The sequence below is a fragment of the Macaca nemestrina genome, chromosome 11, assembly GCF_043159975.1.
Source record: "Macaca nemestrina isolate mMacNem1 chromosome 11, mMacNem.hap1, whole genome shotgun sequence".
In the NCBI taxonomy this organism is placed as follows: domain Eukaryota; kingdom Metazoa; phylum Chordata; class Mammalia; order Primates; family Cercopithecidae; genus Macaca; species Macaca nemestrina.
The window spans coordinates 114,348,459-114,372,992 of record NC_092135.1 but is presented as its reverse complement, the minus strand read 5'-3'; the positions used below and the strand labels follow the sequence as shown (position 1 = coordinate 114,372,992).

Below are 24,534 nucleotides of genomic sequence, written 5' to 3'. Positions count from 1 at the left end.
AGAGCCCACCTACCAGCTGGTGGCCCTACCTGGGACCTGGGAAGGAACTGGACTGGAACCCAGGAGCAGCAGGCATCTTGGAAGGGGGCATGTACCATGTGGCCGCACTTGGCAATCAGTTCCCTGGGCCAGTGCAGAGAAGGTGGCATACGGACCTTTCTGCAGGATCATGGAAAACAAAACCTCAGCCCCTCAAGGGAGTCTCTGAGTCCTCACTAAGACCCAAGTCCGCTCATTCCTCCCACAAGAATGAACTCCAGAATCTCTCTAACACACCTAACCCATTCCCACTTCTCCATGCAGGTTCACACCCCTTCCCACCATTCCTGCAGGCATTCTAGGCCCATCGCAGCCACCCCTAGAACCTTGCCAGTCCCTCTGCAGACCTGTCCTCAGCTCCCCCCTACCATCAACAGGACCTGTGCTGACTGGAGCACAGAAACATTTTTGCACCCAAGAGGGTCTTTTCTCCTCCTTGGAGACAGGCAGGTTTAGGTTCAACCAGCTGCCTTCTCTTGTTCCAGATGAGTTCCCCTGTGGGCTCCCATCACCCCATAGAAAACGGACTTTCAGTTTTCTCCTCTTTCAAGTGGAGGGAATAACAAGAACCTGGTGGGTGGTTGTCAGGAATTAACTGCAGTTAAAGTTCGGCACAGTTCCTGGTACCCTAAGGCCAGAGGGCTCAAACTGGGGGCTCTCAGAGGGCATATGGGCAAAGATACATTTTCTTTGGCCTAGTCTGGGTATGTAAACAAATGTTTTGAAATAAAAAGTTCTACATACACATACACACTCCAGATCGGACTCCTCTTGAAAAATGGGAAGATCCAGAATCAATGGGCGGCTTCCTCCCACGAGGCAATTATGGGCCGATGCTGAATAGTGGTTGCCCCTAATGATAAGTTTGCCACAGTCATCTCCAACCTTCTTATCTGACCCTCTGCTCATATGGCTGATATTTAATATTGCTGTAATATTGCAATCCTTCTGTGCTGGTTGGTGAGCAACTGCTGTCTGGGACTTCACCATTCTGGCTGCTCCAGTCCTTCCCTGGGACCCCCCAGACCTGACTAGGATTCAGCACCTAAAGGGTTAATGCCCGGCCCAGTTGGGGAGCCCCTGGGACCGTGTTACTTGGTGGCTGAGGGGTTGGTGTCTGTGCAGGTCCAGTTGTTAAAGATTTAGAGTAACATTCCCACCGAGAGGCACTAGAGTTGCTGTCCTCCACTCACCGCTTCGGTCCTTAGCATTGAGAACAGGGTCTGGTGCACAGTAGGTACTAAGCCTACTAAGACTTTGACTTTGTGGACTGAGTTTTGCCTTATGCCCTTAAAACCATTAGTTTCCTCTCCTTGGCCTTGCCCTCCCCTTCCTTTAAGGCTAACAGAAGACGGCCCTCCCAGATGCTACCCTTTGCACAGCTCTGCCTCTCTCCAGGCTCAGTCCGCATCAGCAGTGAACGTGGGTGGGGTCTGGGCTGCTCCCTTGGCTCAGGCTCAAGCCCCCGTGGAAGAGGCAAGCAGGCCTCTTCCAGGAGCCATGGTTGAGGGATGCAGCTGGTGCCTTTTGCCTTGCGGGTAGCCAAAGTACAGTCATTCACGAGAGACCGTGGGTGTAATCAAAACCATTTTATTTCTCAGACAATGGAAACAAACAGAACAGCCATCTCAGTCAGGACATGGAAGGACCAGCAGGGAGCAGGCAGATTGGAGGAGCTGCAAAATAGTATAAATTAATGGAAATGATTCTGCTGGCATTGCACACTGCCTCCTCCGAATAGTTCCAGCAACTGCTTTCCTGGGGCCCGGCCACTCAGGGAGGGTAAACGCTGGAGGATCTGAGGAGAGTGAGGGGAGGGGGAGGAAGAGGAACTGACTGACCAACTGGGCATAGTTCACAACCTGGACATTTAACTTTCCAAGCCAGGAGGCTTCAGTGTGAGTCTTGTGCTGCCCCTGACCGGCTCTGTGACCTTGGACAAGGCGCCTCACTCCTCTGGGCCTCAGTTTTCATATCACTGAGTAGAATGGGATAGTGCAGCATCCAAGGCCCTGCCAGCCCCTATTCTGTGGCCCCACATACTGTTTTATATAGTATACTTCCCTCGTCCCTACTCCAACACTGTATTTTCTCTGTTGAAATACTTGGCTCATAGACAGCTCTGTCTCCTACAGCCAGGAGCTCCTCCTCAAGGGTAGGGACCACTTCCTTTCCCTTTTTGTCCATGAGGTCCTAGGGGCATGGGAGATGTTCAGTCAGCCCTGGAAGGCTGGACCAACCATAGGCTAAGACTGTTGCAGGTGGCAGCCTTCGGGGGCTACTGACAAAGCCAAAGGAAGAGCAGGTGTTGGTGGAATTAGGCGAAATTGCTGGCTTGTCTGGATTTGGATGGGGTGTGTTGACTCAAACCTGGAGCCCCCCAGGCCTCTTCCTCTCCCTTCTCTAAAGGTAGCCTCAGAAGGCTGCAAGAAGAGAGCCAGGGAGACCTGTGTGAGTTTCTGGTGAAACCGAACCACCAGCCCTTCAAAATCATGGGATTTATATTCTTGTGTCACCCTAAATTAAACAACAAACAACACTCAGACGGGAATTCCACCCCCACTCCCTCCCAGCCCACTCTGAGGTCCCTCATTCTGGCCAGGAAAGCTAAGCATGCTTCCAAGCGCCCAGGTTGTAAAAGGAATCTGGCAGCAGGCTTTGTGGAAAAGCTCCAGGGACTGGATGGGTCTGAACAGCAGCCCCACCCTCTCGACTTCCTGTTTCTTTTGTTTGGGGAGAGGAATTGGGAAGAAAGGCTGCAGGGGAGGTTTGGGAAAGACAGAGGCAGATAACGGCTGCAAATTGAGCTTCTCCAACCCAGCGGACTTGAGGGAAAGGGAGTGGGTGCTGGGGAGGAGAGCCCAGCAGGGAGGGAGCCAGCTGCTACTTGATTTAAAGAGTTGTTTTCCAGTCACTCCAGCAGGAGGCCCAGAGAGATGGTGGAAATTAAGTGCATAAGTCCCCTGAGGCTCCACGGTACCTGATTGCCCTGGCTGGGTCCTGGGTGATAATGGGATCTCCTGGAGGGTCTTTATGGGATCCTTGCTGATGCCAGCCTTATACTTGAGAGGCCCCAGTAAAACCCAAAGCCCTAAGTCAGTGCCTGCCCCATAGAAGGCACATGAATGAACGAATGAACAGATGGACGAATGACCAGGAGGGCAGATGAGGATTTGAAAAGGATTGTAAAACTGCCAGACACCCTGTGTTAATGCCACTTTCACTCTTGCTGAAGAAAAACACTTCTCCAGAGCAGCCAAGAGAGAAAAGTGTGTTTTACAAGAGGAGGGGAAGGGTAGAGGAGAGGAAAGAATGAATGGATTTTGTGTTTTGACATATTTACTCAAAAATGTGGAAACTGCTCAGCACCTGCTAATTAGAGTCAGAGCAACCTGCACTCCCTGCGATGTGCAAATGCCGAGGCAGCGTGAGCCTGAAGGATGGGTGGATTTCCCAAGGGGATTGTGGGCTTTTTTCCCAATGGAGGAGAGAGAACCATGGGAAGTAGGAGGGTGGAGATGAAGAGCAGAGGGAGGTGCTGAGAAGGGCAGGGCCATTGAACACTGCACCTTGGATTTCTTGGCATATTTTCTTTACTCTCTTCTCCCGTAGATGCCTAGAATGATGAGACTGCTGTTGGGCACCAGGAAAGGGGGGATTGGTGACTAGGTCTATCCTGTCAAACTACCGATCAGGAACTGCAATCCTGAGGTCAAAGACTGGTCCAAAGCTCCCCTTGTCTTTTTTCTAACTCTCATCTATCTTAGGAATCTCTCCCATCTCCCTGCTCCTTCCTGTCCAACCTGGGATAGCCAAGAGGTAGGGACGCAGGTCCTGGATTCAAACTTCCTGGGTCTCACTCTTCCTTCTCCAACTTGCTTGCTGTGCCTTTTGGGAAAGTTTCTTGGCTTCAGCTTTTTCTCCTGTAAATGGGAGATAATAAGAGCACTCACTTGGTAGGGTTGTGGTGAGGATTAAATAAGATGATCTGTTTGAAGAGCTTGACACTTAGTAACTATTTGATGACTATGGGCTACCATCTTTGAAGACTTTGGAATCCAAGAGCCATGAATATCCTAGTTCAGCCACTGATTAGCTGTGTGACTATATGGGTCAGGATCTGTTCAGGAACACAGGCCACCCTAGATTGTTCACGCGGGGATTTTAACATCAGGAAGAGTTATGGAGGTGGCAGTGGAGCTGTAAGTCCACGCAGGAGAGGCTGAGGCGGAGCAGAGATGGAATGTAGGAAGGCAGTGCCTAAACTGGAGGGACAAAAGGAGGAGGTAGGTTACTAGAACCTGGGAATCCAGGATTGATGGGAACTGGGACCATTGAGGAAGGGCTGTCAAGGTTTGTGGGGGCTGGAACCAAGGAGGCAAACAGCCACTGTTGAAGCTGCTACCTGCAGTTGCTACCTGGAGCTGGGAGGAAACCAGCAGAAACTTCTGTGGTTTCTCCCTAACTCCCATCCTCCAGCCTCCCACTTGGCTGAACCAGTTGGCAATGGTGTCTAGATCGTGTAGATTGCAAGGCCAGTGCTCTGGGAGAGACAGCAGAAGAGGGCAAGGCAAAGAGTGACTACACAGCACCTGCGCAAGTTATTTACCCTCTTGCACTTCAGTGTTCTAAACTGCTTGAGAAAAAGCTGGGAAGGGGAGAGGATGTTTGGTATGATTGCTGGGAGAATTATATGACATAAGGCATGTAAAGTCTATGCCACAGGGCCTGGTCATAGCCAATAACTGTGGGCTCATCATGTTCCCTCCTCCAGGATCCAACTCCAGTCTTAACTCTTCAAGAAGTCACTGCTGACCTCTGTGATCTTAGACCACTTTGCTCATACTTTTATGAGTGTGTTTTTCCACATTGCAGTGCCATTTCTGATCAAATATCTGTCTCTTTCACTAGAGTCCGAACTTCTAGAAGTGTCTTCTTCCTTTTGGTGTCCTTTGCTCCTTAAGTGCCTGCCACTCAATAGTTAGAGGATGCAAACCCTGTATGTCAGCATACAACGTGTAACTGTTCAAAACAGTCTCCAAGCAATGCTGTAGTTCATGGGGTATGAGTTTCTAGAAGTAGTGAGTCACTAAGCAATTTTTTTTTTGTATCGTACTTTAAGTTCTAGGGTACATGTGCAAAACGTGCAGGTTTGTTACATATGTATACATGTGCCATGTTGGTGTGCTGCACCCATTAACTCGTCATTTACATTAGGTATGTCTCCTAATGCTATCCCTCCCCTCTCCCCGACTAACCAAATTTAAAGAAGGGAAGGGAAAGACCAGGAAAGAGATGTGAAGTTCAAGGAAAATGAGAAATATGAAGACTTGGAGAGAGGCCTTATTTAAGTCCATATACATTGGAAGGGTCTCCTGGCTTCTAAGCTAATGAGTGATTAAAAACTCTTTTTTCTTTTTATAAAGAATAATACATTTTCAATGTCGAAATTTTAGGAAATTCAGGTACACAAAAAGAAGAAAATAAAAATTATCCATAATGCCAACCCCAAAATAACTAAATATTTTGGAGTTTATCCATTCAGTCACATGCATATGGCTTTTTTTGTGTGTGTTTGCTAAAGTAGTATCAGTCTGTTTCACAGCTTTTTAAAAACTTAACAACAATGCTTGAACAACTTTTCAAGACATCAAATATGCCTTCACAGCACAAATTTTAAAGCTTCATAACAGCCCGCTGATCCATTTAACCAACACCTGTTATTGAAATTTTTACTTGTCTTTAATATTTTACTGTATTAGATAATTCTAGTACAAAATCCATATAGCCTGATCTTTTTGCACATTGTCATTCATTCTTTTTTAACCTTTCTTTTTTTCTTTTTTGAGATGGAGTCTTACTCTGTCACCTAGGCTGGAGTGCAGTGGCATGATCTTGGCTCACTGCAACCTCCATCTCCCAGATTCCAGTGATTCTTCTGTCTCAGCCTCCTGATAGCTGGGATTACAGGCATGCATGACCGTACCTGGCTAATTTTTGTATTTTTATTAGAGATGGGGTTTCACCTTGTTGGCCAGGCTGGTCTCGAACTCTTGACCTCAAGTGATCTGCCTGCCTCAGCCTCCCAAAGTGCTGGGATTACAGGTGTGAGCCACCATGCCTGGCCTCTGTTTTAAAAATAATTTATTTGAAACAGAATTGTTGGTCAATGAATCCCATTCGCATTTTTACAGTTTCTAACAAGGGTTGCCAAATTGCTTTCCAGAAAGCTTTTTTTTTTTTTTTTTTTTTTTTAAATCTATTTGCCTTTCCCATTTGCCATGGAGGAAGTGGTTTTGGGTGAATTTACCAACACCGAATCAATCTAAAGCCATTTTGCCGAAAATCAATTCATCAAATAACCAGTTCACAAAATAGCCAGTTAGGAAGATCGAGTGACAGACAGACAGAACAAGCCAAAGACAGACAGACAGAACAGACAGAACAAGCCAAAGCCACTTCTTCAAACTACCAATGAACAGAATGAACAATTTAACAAATGTACTGATTAACATAGTTGTAAAGCAATTTCTACTTTGCAGGAAGGTTTTCATGTGGTTTTTGGAGATCACCAACAAGTCTGAGTGGATGGGTTTTCATTTTATTCTCACAGCAGGCATTACAGATTACTCAGTTTGTTGAAATGATGGGGCTTTGTGTGTGGGTATCTTTAATATTCAAAAAGTGTATTTCCTCATTAGACACCAGAATGTTGTCATTTTAAACGGGAATCTTTCGGTTTTTACTGATTTGTTTTGAATTCTTTTTTAATGTCATTTTCTGTTGCCACACTTAAAATTTTTATGAGTGTTCAGCTACTTTCTCCACAGTTTCTCAGTTTATTCCTAGCAATTAGTGAACAAAATTTAATATGTGATATGGGTGCTACTGCCACTTCTTAGTCCCCCTCTTAGCTTAGCAATTGTCTAGCATTTTTTGGATTAGTAACCAATTGACTTGTTATCTTTCCTTAATACCTTTTTTTTTTTTTTTTGAGACAGAGTCTCGCTCTGTCGCTCAGGCTAGAGTGCAGGGGTGCAGTCTCAGCTCACTGCAATCTCTGCCTCACTGGTTCAAGCGATTCTCCTGCCTCAGCCTCCTAAGTAGCTGGAATTACAGGTTTGTGCCACCATGCCCAGCCAATTTTTGTATTTTTAGTAGAGATGGGGTTTCAACATGTTGGCCAGGCTAGTCTTGAACTCCTGACCTCAAGCGATCCACCTGCCTCGGCCTCCCAAAGTGCTGGGATTACAGGCATGAGCCACTGTGCTTGGTCTTCCTTAATATTTTTGTATTTTATGTATTTCTATTGTATATTGATCATTAGTGTCTGTTGTATTCAAGGCACTCATTGTACTGCTCATTAAAGTAATCTCTCCTAGATTTCTGTACTCCTTTTTGGCCGCCTGGAACAGTTTACTCTTTTTTGTCAACTCTTCTACAAACTGCTAGTAAGTCCTCAGATCCCAAGTATTCCTTGCTAGACATCAAAATGTCAGAATTTCATATTAGATGGGGTTGTTTCCTCTGATCTCTTTAGTATGCTGATGAATGTCTCTTACATTTATTCAATTACATGCATTTTTAGCATTCATTTGCTAATTCCTCAGATCGTGTGTTAACCTCAATGCATTTCTAGCCATTAAATTGTTAAATTTTTATCATTTCTCCTGTGAGGAATTCACAGGATTGTTTTGGACTCCTGCGTGCCATTTTCTATCATTCCAATCTTTAGTCAATTGGGATTTTCTTTTATTTCTCAATGGCATATCAGCTTCTATTTTAAATCCTTCTGATGGTTTCTGCCCTTTTCTTGCTTAGCCCATCTTCCGGGCTACTCTTTGGAGCCAATTAGTGTTTGACTCTCTTAGTTAATTTCTTATTTATAGTGAATCTATATCCAGATTAGGTGATTCTAATCTGTCAGATACCTTCTTTTTCATATTTTGACCAGTTTTGTCTTGATTGTGAGCTATATAGATTTCTGAAAATTGCTATCAAGTTGATATTATTATTATTATTTACAACTTATAAATCATCCATGATTACTGGAAATAGCACACGGCTATTTGAACAGTGGGATAGTTCTGAAGGTTCCTTTCCTACATCATTCCTCACAGTACTCCAGAATCCACAGGCTACTTTCAGTGTTATCGTAAATTGGTAAATTTGGTACATTTATTGAATTATTCCACTAACGGGCTATTTGGAGAATCCATGTTTTAGTGAGTTCTTTTCTGATACAACAGCCTGCTTTCTTATGAAAGTCCTATTTTCTTGCCTCCTTGACAACTATCTCAGTTTTCCATTGCTGTTGTACTATTATAAATAGCTACAAACTAGGTAGCTTTAGGCCAAGCACACTGGTGGCTCATGCCTGAAATCCCAGTGCTTTGGGAGGCTGAGGTGGGAGGATTGCTTGAGGCCAGGAGTATGAGACCAGCCTGGGCAAGGGAGCAAGACCTTGTCTCTACAAAAAATTTAAAAACTAGCTGGGTATGGTGGCATGCAACTGTAGTGTTAGCTATGTGGGAGGCTAAGGAGGGAGGATCGCTTGAGTTCAAGAGTTGGAGGCTACAGGGAGCTGTGATTATGCCACTGCACTCCACCCTGGGCAACAGAGCAAGACCCAAAAAAAAAGATGTTAGGATATCACCTTACTTTCTGGAGGCCCTAGGGAAAAATTCATTTTTTGCTCATTCGGGTTGCTGGCAGAACTCAATTCCCTGTGATTGAAGGACGAAGTCTCTGTTTTCTTGCTGGCTAGTGGCCACCACAGTCCTTGGCTCAAAGCCTTCTTCCTCCATCTTCAAATCCAACAACAGCGGTCAGTCCTCCTCACATCACATCTCTCTGATCCACTCTCCCGCCTTTTTCCACCTTTAAGGGCCTGTGTTATTAGATTGGATCCACCTGGATGATCTAGGACAATCTTCCTACACTAAGCTGATTAGCAACCTTAGTTCCCCTTTGTCGTGCAGTGTAACATATTCACAAGTTCCATGGTTTAGGATATGGGCATCTTTGGGGGGTCGTATTCTATTCTGCCTATCAAGCCAACATTAGGTATTATTGTTAGAAAAAAAAAAAAAATTACTTCAGCCAGGTTGTTTCAGGCCTGGATTTAGGAGAGTGATATAGGAGGCCCAATGATTGCTTTGGCACCATGTCACAAAAGTTTCCCCACATTCTTTTTTTTTTTTTTTTTTTTTTTGAGACGGAGTCTCACGCTGTTGCCCAGGCTGGAGTGCAGTGGCGCGATCTCGGCTCACTGCAAGCTCCGCCTCCTGGGTTCACGCCATTCTCCTGCCTCAGCCTCCTGAGTAGCTAGGACTACAGGCGCCTGCCACCGCGCCCGGCTAATTTTTTGTATTTTTAGTAGAGACGGGGTTTTCACTGTGGTCTCGATCTCCTGACCTTGTGATCCGCCCGCCTCGGCCTCCCAAAGTGCTGGGATTACAGGCTTGAGCCACCGCGCCCGGCCAGTTTCCCCACATTCTATGTGGCAGAGGCTCCAGGCTGTGGTCAGTGCCAAAGGGTGTTGCGATGTGTCCCAGGGACAGGTGTCTTTCCAGGGCATGTTAACTATAGGGGGATGGAAGCTCTCATCATGCTCCTGAGGTAGAAAAGGTGAGAAGAAACTTGGAAGATTTTAAGAGAAAATGGGATCAAAAGAGACTGTTTTAGTGCAGGGAGACATGAGTAAACCTGGAGCAAGTGGGGAGCTGATTTTATGATCATGTGGTGCAGCTGCTGGGATGTGGGGCATGCATGTGCGATTTGTGTGGCACCTACCATGTAGGTTTCCATATTTGTTGTGCAATTTACATTCCCACTAGCAACGAAGAGGCTCCACCGCTTCTGCCACACTGGTATTGTCCATCATTTTAACATGAGTCAATCCAGTGGGGTCATATGGCATCTCATTTTGGTTTTAAATTCATTTTTTATGAGCACTGAAGCTGAGCACTTTTTCATACATTTATTGGCCCTTTGGACATCTTCTTTTGCGAAGTACCTGTTCAAGCCTTATACTCATTTTTCTGCAGGGTTAGCTGTCTCTTTTTGGTTTCTAAGAGTTCTTTCTATGTTTTGAATTTCAGTTCTTTGTCATATATGCATTTTGCAAATACCTTCTTCTATTCTGGGGCTTGCCCCTTTACTCTCTAAATTGAATCTTTGGCTGAGCTAATGTTCTTAATTTTACCAATTTTTCCCCTTATATGATTAATGATATTTGTGTGTTATGTAAGAAAATTTTGCCTATCCCAAAGATCATGAAAATATTCTTCTTTGTTTTCTTCTAGAAGAGCTATGAATTTTCCTTTCACATTTAATCCACCTAGAGTTGGTTTTTGTGTATGGGATTGGGTGGGTTCAAGATGCACTTTTTTTTTGGTGTGGATATATAATTTACCCAGCAACTGTTTATTAAGAAGACTAGCTTTCCCTCACCACCCTACCATTTCACACTTGTCATAAATCAAGTAATCGTGTATCCGTGTATGTGGATCTATGTCTGGACTCTCCTCTATTCCACTAGTCTCTTTCAATTTAATTCAATACCACACTGAATTAATTACTATGGCTATATCATTAGTCTTAATATCTGGTAGTTCAGACAGCTTTGTTAATTCATAGATGCATCTGGGGAGATGACCGTCTTTATATTTTATTAAATTTCAGCAAATTTTGTAGTTTGCAGTATAAAGATCTTGCATATCTTTTATAACACCTATTTTTAAGTATTTTAAAGTTTTGATGCTATTGTAAATGAAATTATTTAAATTTTTTTCTTTCTGTTTGCACTGATAATATAAATTGACTTTTTTTTTGCTTGCACCGTCACATATGCAGAGCAGTGATTTTTATATTGGACTTAAAATCAATAAATCTTGCCAAATTCAGTTTTTTGGGGTTTTGGGTTTTTTGTTTTTTTCTTTTTTCTTTTCTTTCTTTCTTTTTCTTTTTTTTTTTTTTTTTTTTTGCAACAGAGTCTTGCTCTGTCACTCAGGCTGGAGGGCAGTGGCTCAATCTCTGCGCACTGCAACCTCCACCTCCTGGGTTCAAGCGATTCTTGTGCCTCAGCATCCTAAGTAGCTGGCATTACAGGTGTGTGCCACCACGCCTGGCTAATTTTTTGTATTTTTAATAGAGACAGGGTTTTGCCATTTTGCCCAGGCTGATCTTGAACTCCTGGGCTCAAGCGATCCTCTTGCCTTGGCCTCCCAAAGTGATGGGATTACAGGCACGAGCCATTGTGCCTGGCCCCAAATTCAGCTTTTAATTACAATTTGTATATTATTTTTTCTTTTTTCTTTTTTTTTTTTTTTTGAGATGGAGTCTCACTCTGTTGCCCAGGCTGGAGTGCAGTGGCACGATCTCAGCTCACTGCCAGCTCTGCCTCCTGGGTTCACTCCATTCTCCTGCCTCAACCTCCCAAGTAGCTGGGACTACAGGCGCCCACCACCACGCCCAGCTAATTTTTTGTATTTTTAGTAGAGGCAGGGTTTTCACCGTGTTAGCCAGGATGGTCTCGATCTCCTGACTTCGTGATCTGCCTGCCTTGGCCTCCCAAAGTGCTGGGATTACAGGCCTGAGCCACCACGCCCGGCCGATTATTTTTTTCTATGTATACTGACTCCAAATAATGCAAATTTTATTCTTTTCTTTACAATTCTTATAACAAGTTACATATTTGTTTTTATTGTTTTACTGAAGTGGCTTAAGACTTCTAGTATAATACGAATAGAAACTGTGATGTGTGCTGAGCATCTGTTCACCTCTGATTTCATGGGAAAATTTTCACTATTTCTCAGTATTATTTTTACCTTAAGAGTTTTGTAGATACTCAAAGATCTAAAAATTCTCTTTTAGTCTTAGTTCACTAATAACTTTTTCATGCATGGGAGTTGAATTATTAAACCTTTTTCTCATGTATTTAGATGGCTATGTGATTTTTCTCAGTTATTCTGTTTATGGCATGAACTATGTTGATTGGTTTTCATTTGTTAGATAATTCTTGTGTTTTTGAACAAATCCACTTAGCCCTGATATATTGTCTATTTTATATATTGGTGGATTCAATTTGCTGATATTTTGTCTATAACTTTTGTGCTACAGTCTTGGAAGATATTGGCCAAAATCTTCTTTCCTTTTCATGTGTATGTCAGATTTTGATATCCAAATTATATTTGCTTCATAGAATGTAATATTCTCTATTTTTTGAGTTTGCATAATATTGTTATTATTTGTTTCTTAAATATTTGGGATAATTGATCAGTGAAGCCATTTGTGCCTAGAATTTTCTTTGTGTGAAGATTTTTAATTATACATTTAATTGATTTACTAGATATACAGCTATTCAGATTTTAATTTTTTAATTGTTTTTTTTAAAATTGTGCTTTTCTAGAAATTTTTCCATTTCTCTAAATTGTCTAAAATGTTTGGCATGAGGATGTGTAATAGTCTATTAACTTCTTAGTGTCTGAAAGGTTTGCGGTGAATTTAATTTCTAATATAGGTAATTTGTGCTTTTCCTCTTTCTGTCTTGACGAGTCTTGTTAGAGATCAATTCATTTTTATTAGTCTTTTCAAAGACCAAACTTTGGCTTTGTTGACTTTCTCTAAGGTGCAGTTGTTTTCTATTTCATTACTTTCTTTTTGTTGTTGTTTTGTTTTGTTCTCTATTTCATTAATTTCTTATCTTATTTTTATGATTCCCTTCCTTCTACTCACTTTGAGTTTAATTTGCTGTTCTTTTAAAACGTTATTCAATGAATACTCAGATTCTTGAATTTCAGCCTTGTTCTTTCCTAATACAAATGTATAAAGCTATAAGTAAAGCTTTAATTGCAGCACATATTTTTGATTTGTCATATATTATTATTAAGGATGAAAATTCTCCACTGTGGGCCAGGTGCGGTGGCTCAAGCCTGTAATCCCAGCACTTTGGGAGGCCGAGACGGGCGGATCACGAGGTCAGGAGATCGAGACCATCCTGGCTGACACGGTGAAACCCCGTCTCTACTAAAAAATACAAAAAACTAGCCGGGCGAGGTGGCGGGCGCCTGTAGTCCCAGCTACTCGGGAGGCTGAGGCAGGAGAATGGCGTGAACCCGGGAGGCGGAGCTTGCAGTGAGCTGAGATCTGGCCACTGCACTCCAGCCTGGGCCACAGAGCGAGACTCCGTCTCAAAAAAAAAAAAAAAAAGAAAAAAAAGAAAATTCTCCACTGTGATTTCTTCTTTGACCTATGGATTATTTAGAATTTTATTACTTAATATTTGGTGATATTTTAGGGTTTTTTTGTTATTGGTTTCTAGTTTAAGTTAACATACTCAGAAAATTCTGACTGATTTCAGTTCTTGGGATTTTCTTAGAACTTCGTTTTTGGCACAATATATGTTCAAATTTTAGAAACATTTCATGTAGACTTGAAAAGAATGTATTAATACTTTTTGTCATCATTATGAACAGTATTTTGTATGTATCTGTAGGTCAAGTTTGTGTCAATTTTGTTTTTCAGATCTTTCATATCCTCATTAATTTTTTTGTCTGATCGTTCTGTCAGTTATCAAGAGAGATGTGGTAAAGTTTCCCTCTGTGATTGTAGTTTTATCTATTTCTCCTTTTAGCTCTCTTCATCTTTGTTTTATATACTTTTAGTGATATGAAAGTTATATAAGCAAATAATTATTATGTTTTCCTGATAGACTGACCATACTGTCATTATAAAATCATTATCAATGAAAAAATTGACCACACTATCACACTATCATTATAAAATGGATGACCATATTCATTCATTACAGCATTAATCTCTCTGGTAGTGTTAGTGCTTCATGCTACAAATCTACTTTGTCTGGTATCAGTATAGCTACATAGCTTTCTTTTAATTAGTGTTTACTAGGCTTTTTTTTTTTTTTTTTTTTTTGAAGCAGACTCTCATTCTGTTGCCCAGGGTAGAGTACAGTGATCATAGCTCACTGCAGCCTCAAACTCCTGGGCTGCAGGAATTTGAGGCAAGGAATCCTTTTGCCTCAGCCTCCCAAGTAGCTAGGACGACAGGTGTGCATCACCACACCAGCTAATGTTTTATTTTTGTAGAAACAGGGGTGTCACTATGCTACCCAGGCTGGTCTCAAACTGCTGGCCCCAGGCGATCCTCCCTCCTTGGCCTCCCAAAGTGCTAGGATTACAGGTGTGAGCCACTCGACCCAGCCCTTTTCTTTCTATCTGTTGTGTCCTTACATTTAAGGGACATACAGTTGGGTTTTTATTCTTATCTAGCATGACCATATTCGTATTTTCATTGAAGTAGACTATTTACATTTAATGTAATTACTGATATAGTTAGGTTTGTATTTACTATCTTTCTATTTGTTTTCTGATTTTTTTATTTGTCCTACCTGTTTTAGGTCATTTTCTCTCCTTTCTTGCCTTCTTTTATATTAATCCAGTATTTTTCCTTGTATTAGCTTCTTAGTTATACATTCTTCTATTCTTCTTATAGTGGCCAACCTTGCTTACTATGGTCCAATATAAGTGATATTTTTCCCATTTCTGAAATAATCCAAAGACCTTATAAAGTTTAAACCTGTCAACTATCTCAGGGTGTTTTTATTTTTATCATAGCTTTTATTTTTTATTTTATTTTATTTTTTTGCTTTGTTTTTGTTTTCTTGTTTGTTTGAGATGGAATTTCGTTCTTGTTGTTCAGGCAAAATCTCAGTTCACTGCAACCTCCACCTCACTGGTTCAAGTGATTCTTCTGCCTCAGTCTCTGGAGTAGCTGGGATTACAGGTGCCCACCACCATGTCCGGCTAATTTTTGTATTTTTAGTAGAGACAGGGTTTCACCTTGCTGGCCAGGCTGGTCTCAAACTCCTGACCTCAGGTGATCCAGCTGCCACAGCCTCAAAAAGTGCTGGCATCACAGGTGTGCGCCTCTGCTCCTGACCTATCGTAGCTTTTAATTCTACAAATATTTAATCCCCCATAAGATGTCATTGTTATTGCTCTGTGCAACCAATAATTCTATTGCATTTATACCAAATTTACTCTTTGAGTTGCCCCTCATTTTTTCCTGCATTTTCCACAAACAACTGATAAACTCTGGGTGATGTCTCCAAACACTAAGAAGTGAGCCAGGGCTCTAAGGGACCCTGGAGGGTAAAGCTGAGATGTAACAGGAGTCACAGTGAAACAGAACCATAAGTCCTAGGTTCCACCAGATGTGCAGTTTGAACAACTTATTTCATATTTCTGAACCTCAGTTTCTTCTCTTAAAATCAGGATTGTCAGGCGGATCACGAGGTCAGAAAATCGAGACCATCCTGGCCAACATGGTGAAACCCCATCTCTATTAAAACAAAAATTAGCCGGGCATGGCAGTGCACACTTGTAATCCCAGCTACTTGGGAGGCTGAGACAGGAGAATCGCTTGAACCTGGGAGGCGGAGGTTGCAACGAGCCGAGATTGCGTCATTGCACTCTAGCCTGGTGACAGAGCGAGACTCCGTCTCAAAAACAAAAACAAATCAGGATTGTACACCCCTTTGCGTTTCCTGTTTTGCAGGTATATTGAAGATTAAATGAGGTAGCAGATGTAAAAGTACTATATGAACTACAGCAGGGATTATAAACTGATCTATGGACTCTCGGCAGGCAGCAGACATGTTTTCTTGACCTACAGAGAGCTTTCTTTCTTTTCTTCTTCTTCTTCTTCTTCTTTTTTTTTTTTTTTGCAAGCTAATGTTAAAAAAATATGTCACATAAAAATACGAATTCCTGCCTTTTTCCCTAGAAGGAAAATCTGAAGATCTGGTGACTGTAAAAAACTTGTAGATCTGGTTTCACATCTGTAGAACAATGAGGTAGGGCTGATTAGTGCTTACCCTCTGCCTGGGCGCAATCTCAGTTGGGTCAAATCCCGCCATTCTCAACAAGGACACACGTGCACTCATTTATGTGGCCAGGTTTACTCCACTCTGCCTCCTTTCTTATCGCATTTCATGGCTCTTGCTAAAGCATTGTATCAACAATAGTCATTATTACCCATTTAAAAGCCAGGGACACACAGAGACAGAGCTTTCTAATGTTGTGTTGCTAAGCGCTGAAACAGGTAACTGAGAGAGGTTGCAGAAAAGCTTTCCCTGGAGATCTAAAAATAAAACCAATTGGTTTTTATCTATAGACTTTCCAGGATGCAGGAAAGGGGCAAAATGACTGTACCAAGGTCTTTCCAGGTTTTAAATTTGGTTGGGGGTGGGGAGGAGCTATTTTAGAACGTATAGAAGCAGATGTCAAGATGAGGGGAAAAGGCTGGGCGCGGTGGCTCACGCCTGTAATCCCAGCACTTTGGGAGGCCCAGGCGGGCAGATCACGAGGTCAGGAGATCGAGACCATCCTGGCTAACACGGTGAAACCCCGTCTCTACTAAAAAAAAACAAAAAAATTAAAAAATTTAAAAAAAAAAATTAGCCGGGCATAGTGGCGGACTTCTGTAGTCCCAACTACTCGGGAGGCTGAGGCAGGAGAATGGCGTAAACCCAGGAGGCGGAGCTTGCAGTGAGCCAGGATCAGGCCACTGCACTCCAGCCTGGTAGACAAAGCGGGACTCTGTCTCAAAAATAAAAAAAAAAAAAAAGATGAGGGGAAAAAAAGAAAAAAAAATAGAATCTGTATGCTGGAGCAGGGGGTGAGGGTGTGAAGATTTTTCATGGATAGATTATATATTGTAATATAATTCAGCATTTGGAAAACGAAAAATTTTAGAATATAGGCAATAGAAAGGGCTTTTATCAAAAAGAGGCATAGATTTGTCAAATCGTATTGAACTGTCCAGTTAAAATCTGTGAATTTCACTGTATGTAAATTATATCTCAATTAAAAAAAAATACAAAGTGAAAACAAAATTTAAAAAGGGAGGCAGGAAGTAAAGTCTCATTCTAACCTGTACCAGGCACTTAGTATATGCCAAACACTGTGACTTACATGGATTAATTGGATTATTTTATCCTCACAGTACCCTATAGGGTAGATACTATTTTTTTTTTTTTTTTTTTTTTTTTTGAGACGGAGTCTTGCTGTGTCACCCAGGCTGGAGTGCAATGGCCAGATCTCGGCTCACTGCAAGCTCCGCCTCCCGGGTTCACGCCATTCTCCTGCCTCAGCCTCCCGAGTAGCTGGGACTACAGGCACCCGCCACCTCGCCCGGCTAGTTTTTTTTTTGTATTTTTTATTAGAGACGGGGTTTCACCGTGTTAGCCAGGATGGCCTCGATCTCCTGACCTCGTGATCCGCCCGTCTCGGCCTCCCAAAGTGCTGGGATTACAGGCTTGAGCCACCGCGCCCGGCCTGGGTAGATACTATTATTATCTCCATTTTACCAAGTGCTGAAACTGAAGTTCAGGGTGATAAAATTATATACAAACCTCTCCAACTGGTGTCTGGAAGAACCATATCTTGCGTTTCAGACTGAAGGACTCCAGGGCCCAGATTCTTACCCACTCATTTGGATGATTGCAAAAAAGGAGAAAATTAATTACTATGAGCTTAAGGAGGTTGAGAGAATGTAAATATAACTTACTAGGGTATCAGTTTGAACATCTAATGAGGAACACACTTTGCTTATTCAGTATTAGGTACATGCATTCAGAAAACCCAAGCCACTCAGAGAATCACCATTGGATTCTTATGGGCAAGGTGATCAAACTCCATACAAGAGGAAAAAGGTTCTTCTGAGGCATTAGTAGCTTCTTTCCAAGAAAAATTACAACTTTCTTGGCCTTAATGGTAAATAGCTTTGTTTTCTGACAGGACATCTTATGGTATAATGTTTCCATTTTCAACAAAATGCACTCTGAGCCACCCAGCCGGGTCATCTGTGTATCTCGAGACCAGTTCTGTTGTTTATTTATTTATTTTATTATTTTATTTTTTTTTGAGACAGAGTCTCGCTCTGTCGCCCAGGTGACAGGAGTGTGATGGCACGATCTTGGCTCACTGCAACTTCCACCTCCTGGGTTCAAGCGATTCTCCCACCTCAGTCTCCTGAGTAGCTGGGACTACAGGCAACCACCACTGCACCTGGCTAATTTTTGTATTTTTAGTAGAGATGGGATTTCGCCATGTTGGCCATGCTGGTTTCGAACTCCTGACCTCAGATGATCTGCCCGCCTCGGCCTCCCAAAGTGTTGGGATTACAGGCATGAGCCACCATGCCTGGCCGAGACCAGTTCTTAATCTGATAATCTGATGACTGCTAAGACCCTCCACAGCAAAAGTGTGTATGCACACATATATGCAAAATAATACTATAATTTCAGGAGGTTCAGAGGTCCCCTGAAGGTCACTGGTGGACCCCCTAGTTAATAACATTTGCTGTAAACCAGGATTGAGCCAGATTCCAGGGATAACCAAGCCAGCCTTCAAATTCTCTGATTATTCCAGGCAACTTATCATCAGTGGGCCAGTCGTTTGGTTTTAGTTTTCTTCTTTCCTAACGACTTGAGGTCCACCTCTTGCTTTTTCATTATCTCCTGTAAGCTGGTCCTGGTAAACACATTTTAGGAGATGCTGCCTTTGTTGTTTCTCATTCTTGTTACCTACCTTGGACTTCTGTAGACATCTTTGGCAATTCACATTTATTCACCAGGACACACACACATACACACACACACATGCACACCCTTAAGTATCCTTCATTGTGCACAATGCTTGCGGTCAATTTAATCCTCATTTCACAGCCATTTCAGTCACAGCAACTTGTAAAACAAAGGTCTATTCACAGGCCCACCATGTGTGGATGTTCAGGTTGTTCACTGGACAAGAGTAGCTGGTTTGGGTTGGAGGAGCTAGTCACTTCAATAGAAATTGGGCCCACGCTGTCCTCCTCAAGCTAGATGCCCAAGGCTGGTTCTTCCTGGAGGAATGGGCATCTTTTTCTGAGTCACACAAATGCAGTATATGGGGCAATGGCAGTCCTGCCCGATTAGCAGTGTCACCAAGAAGTCCAGAAGACTGACATATCAGAGGATAAAATACCCATGTCCCTAATCTGATTTTGTATCACCAGTCACCTTGTCTCTTCTTTCTTTTCAATGAACAAAACTTCCAGTGTTCCCAGGGCTACATTTGCTTAGAAGAAGGAGACCCGAAGGATCCTTGGTCTGTATTGCCCATCTCCATTTCACAAGATTCAGGTTTCTGCTATGGCAAGCTGAGAGGGAGAAAGGTGGATGATTCCATTAGCATTTTCCCTCTCCTCTTTGCCGACTCAGTCAGCCATCATTCATATCTTGGCTCAAGCATCACTCCTTCAAGGACAGACAAATCCCCTCTTACAGCAACTACATTTCTCTCTTGCATTGAACTTACCACCATTGCAATTTCATATTTTCTTGGATATTATGGATATACATATATTAATTGTATATATATCCATACACCTCAAAACGATGAGCTTCATGAGAGTGGGGGCCATTCTATTTGTATTTACCATTGCATTCCTATTGCCTGGCACATAGTCGGTGTCTAATTTAATATTTGTTTTACTGAATGAATGGATGGGAGATAATTAGCCCAGATTGTGAGAAGTCTCGGAGTCTTGGTGAAGAGTTAAGACTTTCCTACAGACAGTAGGAAGCCTATTTTCTGGGCTAAAAGAACTTCTTGTCTCAGTCCAACGTTCTAGTTTTGAACTGTGTATTATAGCTCTGGCATTCCAACATCATTATTCTTCTTCACTCTTACTCAATTTCAGAGAAATTTTCTAAAATCTTACTTAAAGAAAAAGAGGCTACGACTCTACATGCTTATCTGCTCTGAGAGGCTGCATAATAGGGTGGTGGCTTAAAACATGGACCTTGGAATTGGGTAGACCTTGGTTTTAAACCTGGGTTGCCCATTTGCTGGCTGTGTGATTTTAAGTAAATGATTTCATGCCTCGAAACCTCAGTTACTTCAATCTGTAAATGGGGATAATAATATCTTCCCCAAAGGATTGAATGAGTTAAGCAATGGAAAATGCTTATTAGAGAACCTGGCCTTTAGTAAGGACTCAATCAGTAGAAGTGTTTATTATTCACTAGACTGGATCCTCATAAGAGTGGCAGGGAATAAAGCACCCATAGGAACTGGGTCAAAAAGAGTTAATACATGGCATCCTCCTTTCTTATTTGCTTCTCAGAAAATATGGAAGGAGGAATACCTTAACAGCTGATATAGTTTATGGGTTTGTTTGATAATGAGTCCCTTATGTTCCCTAAATATATCTTTGTGTCTTACAGTAATCCTAGTTCTGTGGCAGATTTTTTACTTTCCCTTTGACACCACCCATCACACTGGGGAGAGGAAGAAAAACTCAACCAAAGCATTGACTAATGATTCAGCTTCTAAACTCACAGAAGCATCCAGATTGGAGGAGCATGTCAAGGACCAGCCAGGAAACAAGTGAAGGCTCTGGTGAGGAATGTGGCTTTCTAGATGACCATGGCAAGTGCTCTTTGTGAGCGTAGGCCAAGCAGTTGGGGGTATTAGTTCCATTATCCTGAGAGTAGTGAGCCTGGGAAGGTTGGCATCTCAGTCCTTGCAGAAGGAGGCAGTGTGGGTGATGGGCTGGGGACTTAAATCCCCGCATCTAGTGTAGACTTCCTTATTCAATCCTGTTTCTCCCATTACCAGTTTCAGCAGAAAGTCCACAGCCTGAAGTCAAAGAAGAGGCTTATTATGTTTCCCAAGAGACCAGTAAAAGTTCTATAGCTTCTTTGCTCAAAATCATAGTGTTTCTTTAGTTATCAAACTCTCTATAGGGCATGAATAATTTGAAAATTGCAAAACTCTAAGAATGAGGTAAAGAAACTAGAATTATATTGGCCTGCTTCAGGTAGGGCCTGGAGAGCTTCTTCTTCTCTTGCTCTAGACAGAACATGTAACCCATCTCAAGAGGTTCATTTCATTGATTCCACAAGCATTTATGAGTGTCTTGCACTGGATACACTGGAATTGCACTGGGTACAATTCCAAGCACTGGGGATATAGAAGCACCCCCTACCTATTGCCTCTGTGGTGGTAGATTTGTGTTTTTTGTTTTTTTGTTTTTGTTTTTGTTTTTTGTTTTTAGATGGAGTCTCACTCTATTGCCCAGGCTGGAGTGCAGTGGCGTGATTTCAGCTCACTGCAACCTCTGCTTCTTGGGTTTAAGCAATTCTCCTGCCTCATCCTCCCGAATAGCTGGGATTACAGGCACCTGCCACCATGCTGGGCTAACTTTTGTATTTTTAGTAGAAATAGCGTTTCATCGTTTTGGCCAGGCTGGTTTTGAACTCCTGACTTCGAGTAATCCACCTGCCTCAGCCCCCCCAAAGTGCTGGGATTACAGATGTGAGCCACTGCACCTGGCGGGTACATTTGTGTTCAGGTAAACATATTTCATATTCCAGAAGTATCGCAGCAATCAAAAATTCTTTTTTTTTTTTTTTTGGAAAAAAAGAAAAGAAAATCCATAATCCTACCTCCCCTACATAGACTGCTTTCATTTTTGTGTGTCCCTTTTCTGAAATCTTTGTCTTTAAAATCCCTAAAGAAGTAGCTTTGATGATTTTTTCCTTAGTCACATCATTAAAGTTTGAGGGTAGGGAATATCTCTTCAGCTGTAAGAGCTTTCTGTATGTTAACCCAAAGTCCCACCATGAGAGCAAGGCCCTGGGCAGTGGAGCCCCTGGCACCTCTCTGATTTCATTTCCTGCCATTCTCCTCATTCATGGCAGCCCCTTTTCTCACATCAGCCTGCTCCTACCTCAGGGCCTGTGAACTTGCCTTCCTCTGTCTCGTCTTCCCTCTGATATTCACACAGTTCACTCCCTCACTTCCTTCCAGTCTCTGCTCAAATTTCATCACCTAAGGCTTTCCCTGAACCCTTCTGGTACTTTCTACTGCTCTCCATCCCTTTATCGAGATTTAATTATCTTCATAGCACATATGACCCCCTCCCATACATATTTGGAAAGTACTTGTTTATTAAAGTCTGTCTTGTTCTGCTGGAATGAGACCCCTGAGAGCAAGGGCTTTGTCTGATCTGTTCACTGCTACATCCCTATCCCCTACGGCAGTTGGCTGGCCCGGGAGGGGCACTCATCTGCCCACTCAAGGATGCTTTCTGCTTCAGCTCCCTTTCCCTTACGTTTTGCTCAACAGAGGTGGTGAGGAACTGCCTGCTTCCCTTGCTGTAACATTCATTTAAGGATGACCTGTGCCAAGGTAAGGAAAACTTAGATCGAGGCACCAATCTGCAGAACCTTGAGAGTAAAGACATGAAGGCCACTCTGTTTTCTGCTGATGACTTGAATCGAGCTTCCTGCTGTAAGAAGGAAAGATTCTGCAATGAGCAATATGCTTTCATTTCCACAGCTTGTATCTAAGATCAGCCTTGGGAGAGCTTGTTGCATTTGCTTGGAAGAACTCTTGTTTTCCTAGTAATCTTAACACCTACTCCCTTTACCTTCTCAGTGTCAGACAGCTGGCACAATGGCTGAGATCTTTCTATTGTCCGCCATCAGCACAAACTGTCCTGGAATTGCAGAATTCTCTGGATAGTCAATGTGTCCACTGTTTACTCTTCCATTCATATCCTTCACGCCATCACCACACGACACTGTCATATGCTTTCTCTACTTTACCTGCTTATAGAGAGGTGTAAAAAAAGCTTGCTTTAAAAGGATTAGGGGCCGGTCATGGTGGCTGATGCCTATAATCCCAGCACTTTGGGAGGCTGAGGTGGGTGGATCACTTGAGGTCAGGAGTTCAAGACCAGCCTGACCAACATGGCGAATCCCCATCTCTACTAAAAATACAAAAATTAGCCAGGCATGGTGGCTTGTACTTGTAATCTCAGCTACTTGGGAAGCTGAGACATGAGGATCGTTTGAACCCAGGAGATGGAAGGTTGCAGTGAGCCAAGATTACACCACTGCATCCAGCCTGGGCAACAGAGCGAGACCCTGTTTCTAAAAAAACGAAAAAGGATTAGGAAGCTGATATTGCACATGGGCACCCAAATTGGCTCCTCATGGGAGCAGAGGGAGTTTAGTTGGATTTCATGTTTTAGAGCCCAACCTTCCTGCTGCATTTCCCTGACAAGATATGATAAAAGCGAAATACACGCAAAAATATTCCCATTACCCCAGACACTTCTATGAGATAAGAAAATAGCACTACCAACCAATGGCTCTGCCATAAGATAATTGTCCAGCAATGTATCACTGGAGAGCAGGTCCTCTATAAAGACGCCAATGAAAGAGTATGGCTTTGGGGGGTGGGGGACACTCATATCAGGCTTGGACTTGACAGGTTCAGAAGCCCCTTCCAGACGAGCTTGGGCTGAAGAGGTTAGAAGGTTGGAGAGTGCTCATCTTTTTCCTCACTTGCAGGCAGTCCCCTCTCCCACCTCATCCCATGCTGGTCACACTTAGATTCCTCAGATGTCCCTAGCCAGTCCTGTTGAGCAAAATGTAAGGAATTCTCCCTTGGAGTCCTCTGACGTGCCCAGCGACTAGTCTCTCCTCATCCCTTACGCCAGGATTCTCAAAGTGAAGAGCACAGATCACCTGCTTCTGAATGACCTGGGGTGCCTTTTGCAAAATGCAGATTTCTGGACAACACCTTGGACCTGCAGAATCAGAAGTTCTGGGGGTGGGGCAAGAAGTACATAGCAACTTAGGAACTTCTATCTCAGTGTTCAGTTTTTACTTAGTACCTTGACGCTACTCTTAGTTCCTGGCTCTACTGTTATAATTTTGGGATTTGGGAGTGTGTCTATTTTTTGTGTCTCTGTGCTTCTAACCCTGTCCCTGCACCCCTCTCCCACCTCCCATTTCCCAGGACTGTGGGCCTATTTCATTTATTCAAGAATGAAGTTTCCTTCTTCCACTATGCAATACCCCTTTCTAGAAATTTGCCTTTCATCTCTTTCCTGGAATCAGAGAGCTGCCCTGTTTTTGCAAGATTTTGCAGTCTTCGGCAATTTTCCTGCATGTTCAGGAGGGACTAGGAGGAAGATAGGGCCTCTGTTTTAGAAAGGGGCGTGAGCAGGCAGGGACCCCACGGCAGGAAGCACAATTAAGAATGTTCTCAGCAGGAAGGCTGCTCTCCGGGAAGCACGGAGAGCTGTCAGGACAAGTGACCTTTCTAATCACGCCTGACATTTCACAGCCTTGAAGGCGGAAGGACTGCCCTTATTCCGGAGGTTCAGTGTCGCGCTGTGTCACCCCCAGACACCTGCGTCTGAGCTGTGGTGACTTGGCCTCCAACTGGGCGATGAATCAGAGCAGCAAAGGGCTTTGTTTCCCTGGAAAAGAAAAAACATTGAGCAGAGGGCTTATGTGGATGGTGACTGTGTCTAAACCAGGGATAGAAAGGCCCTGGTGGAGGATGTCGCCTCCCTTAGGGATTAGCCCTGCTCTGGAGGGCTCCAGTGATGCGGATCAAACAGACC

General features: G+C 43.0%; 1 protein-coding gene and 1 long non-coding RNA gene across 5 annotated transcripts in view; one reads left to right on the top strand and one right to left on the bottom strand.

Moving 5' to 3' along the window:
* MARCHF4 (membrane associated ring-CH-type finger 4) overlaps nt 1–24,534 on the top strand; it is a 112,624-nt gene that overhangs the window by 29,530 nt on the left and 58,560 nt on the right. The window lies entirely within an intron of this gene.
* On the bottom strand, nt 1,614–16,069 carry LOC139357212 (uncharacterized). Of its 4 annotated transcripts, XR_011610022.1 has the most exons (4): nt 15,938–16,069; nt 3,843–3,962; nt 3,609–3,655; nt 1,614–1,715 (listed from the first exon to the last, which is right to left on the bottom strand). It is a non-coding gene; the product is annotated as an uncharacterized lncRNA (long non-coding RNA). The 4 variants fall into 4 exon arrangements; XR_011610021.1 differs by lacking the exon at nt 3,609–3,655; XR_011610023.1 differs by lacking the exons at nt 1,614–1,715; nt 3,609–3,655 and adding an exon at nt 2,104–2,232.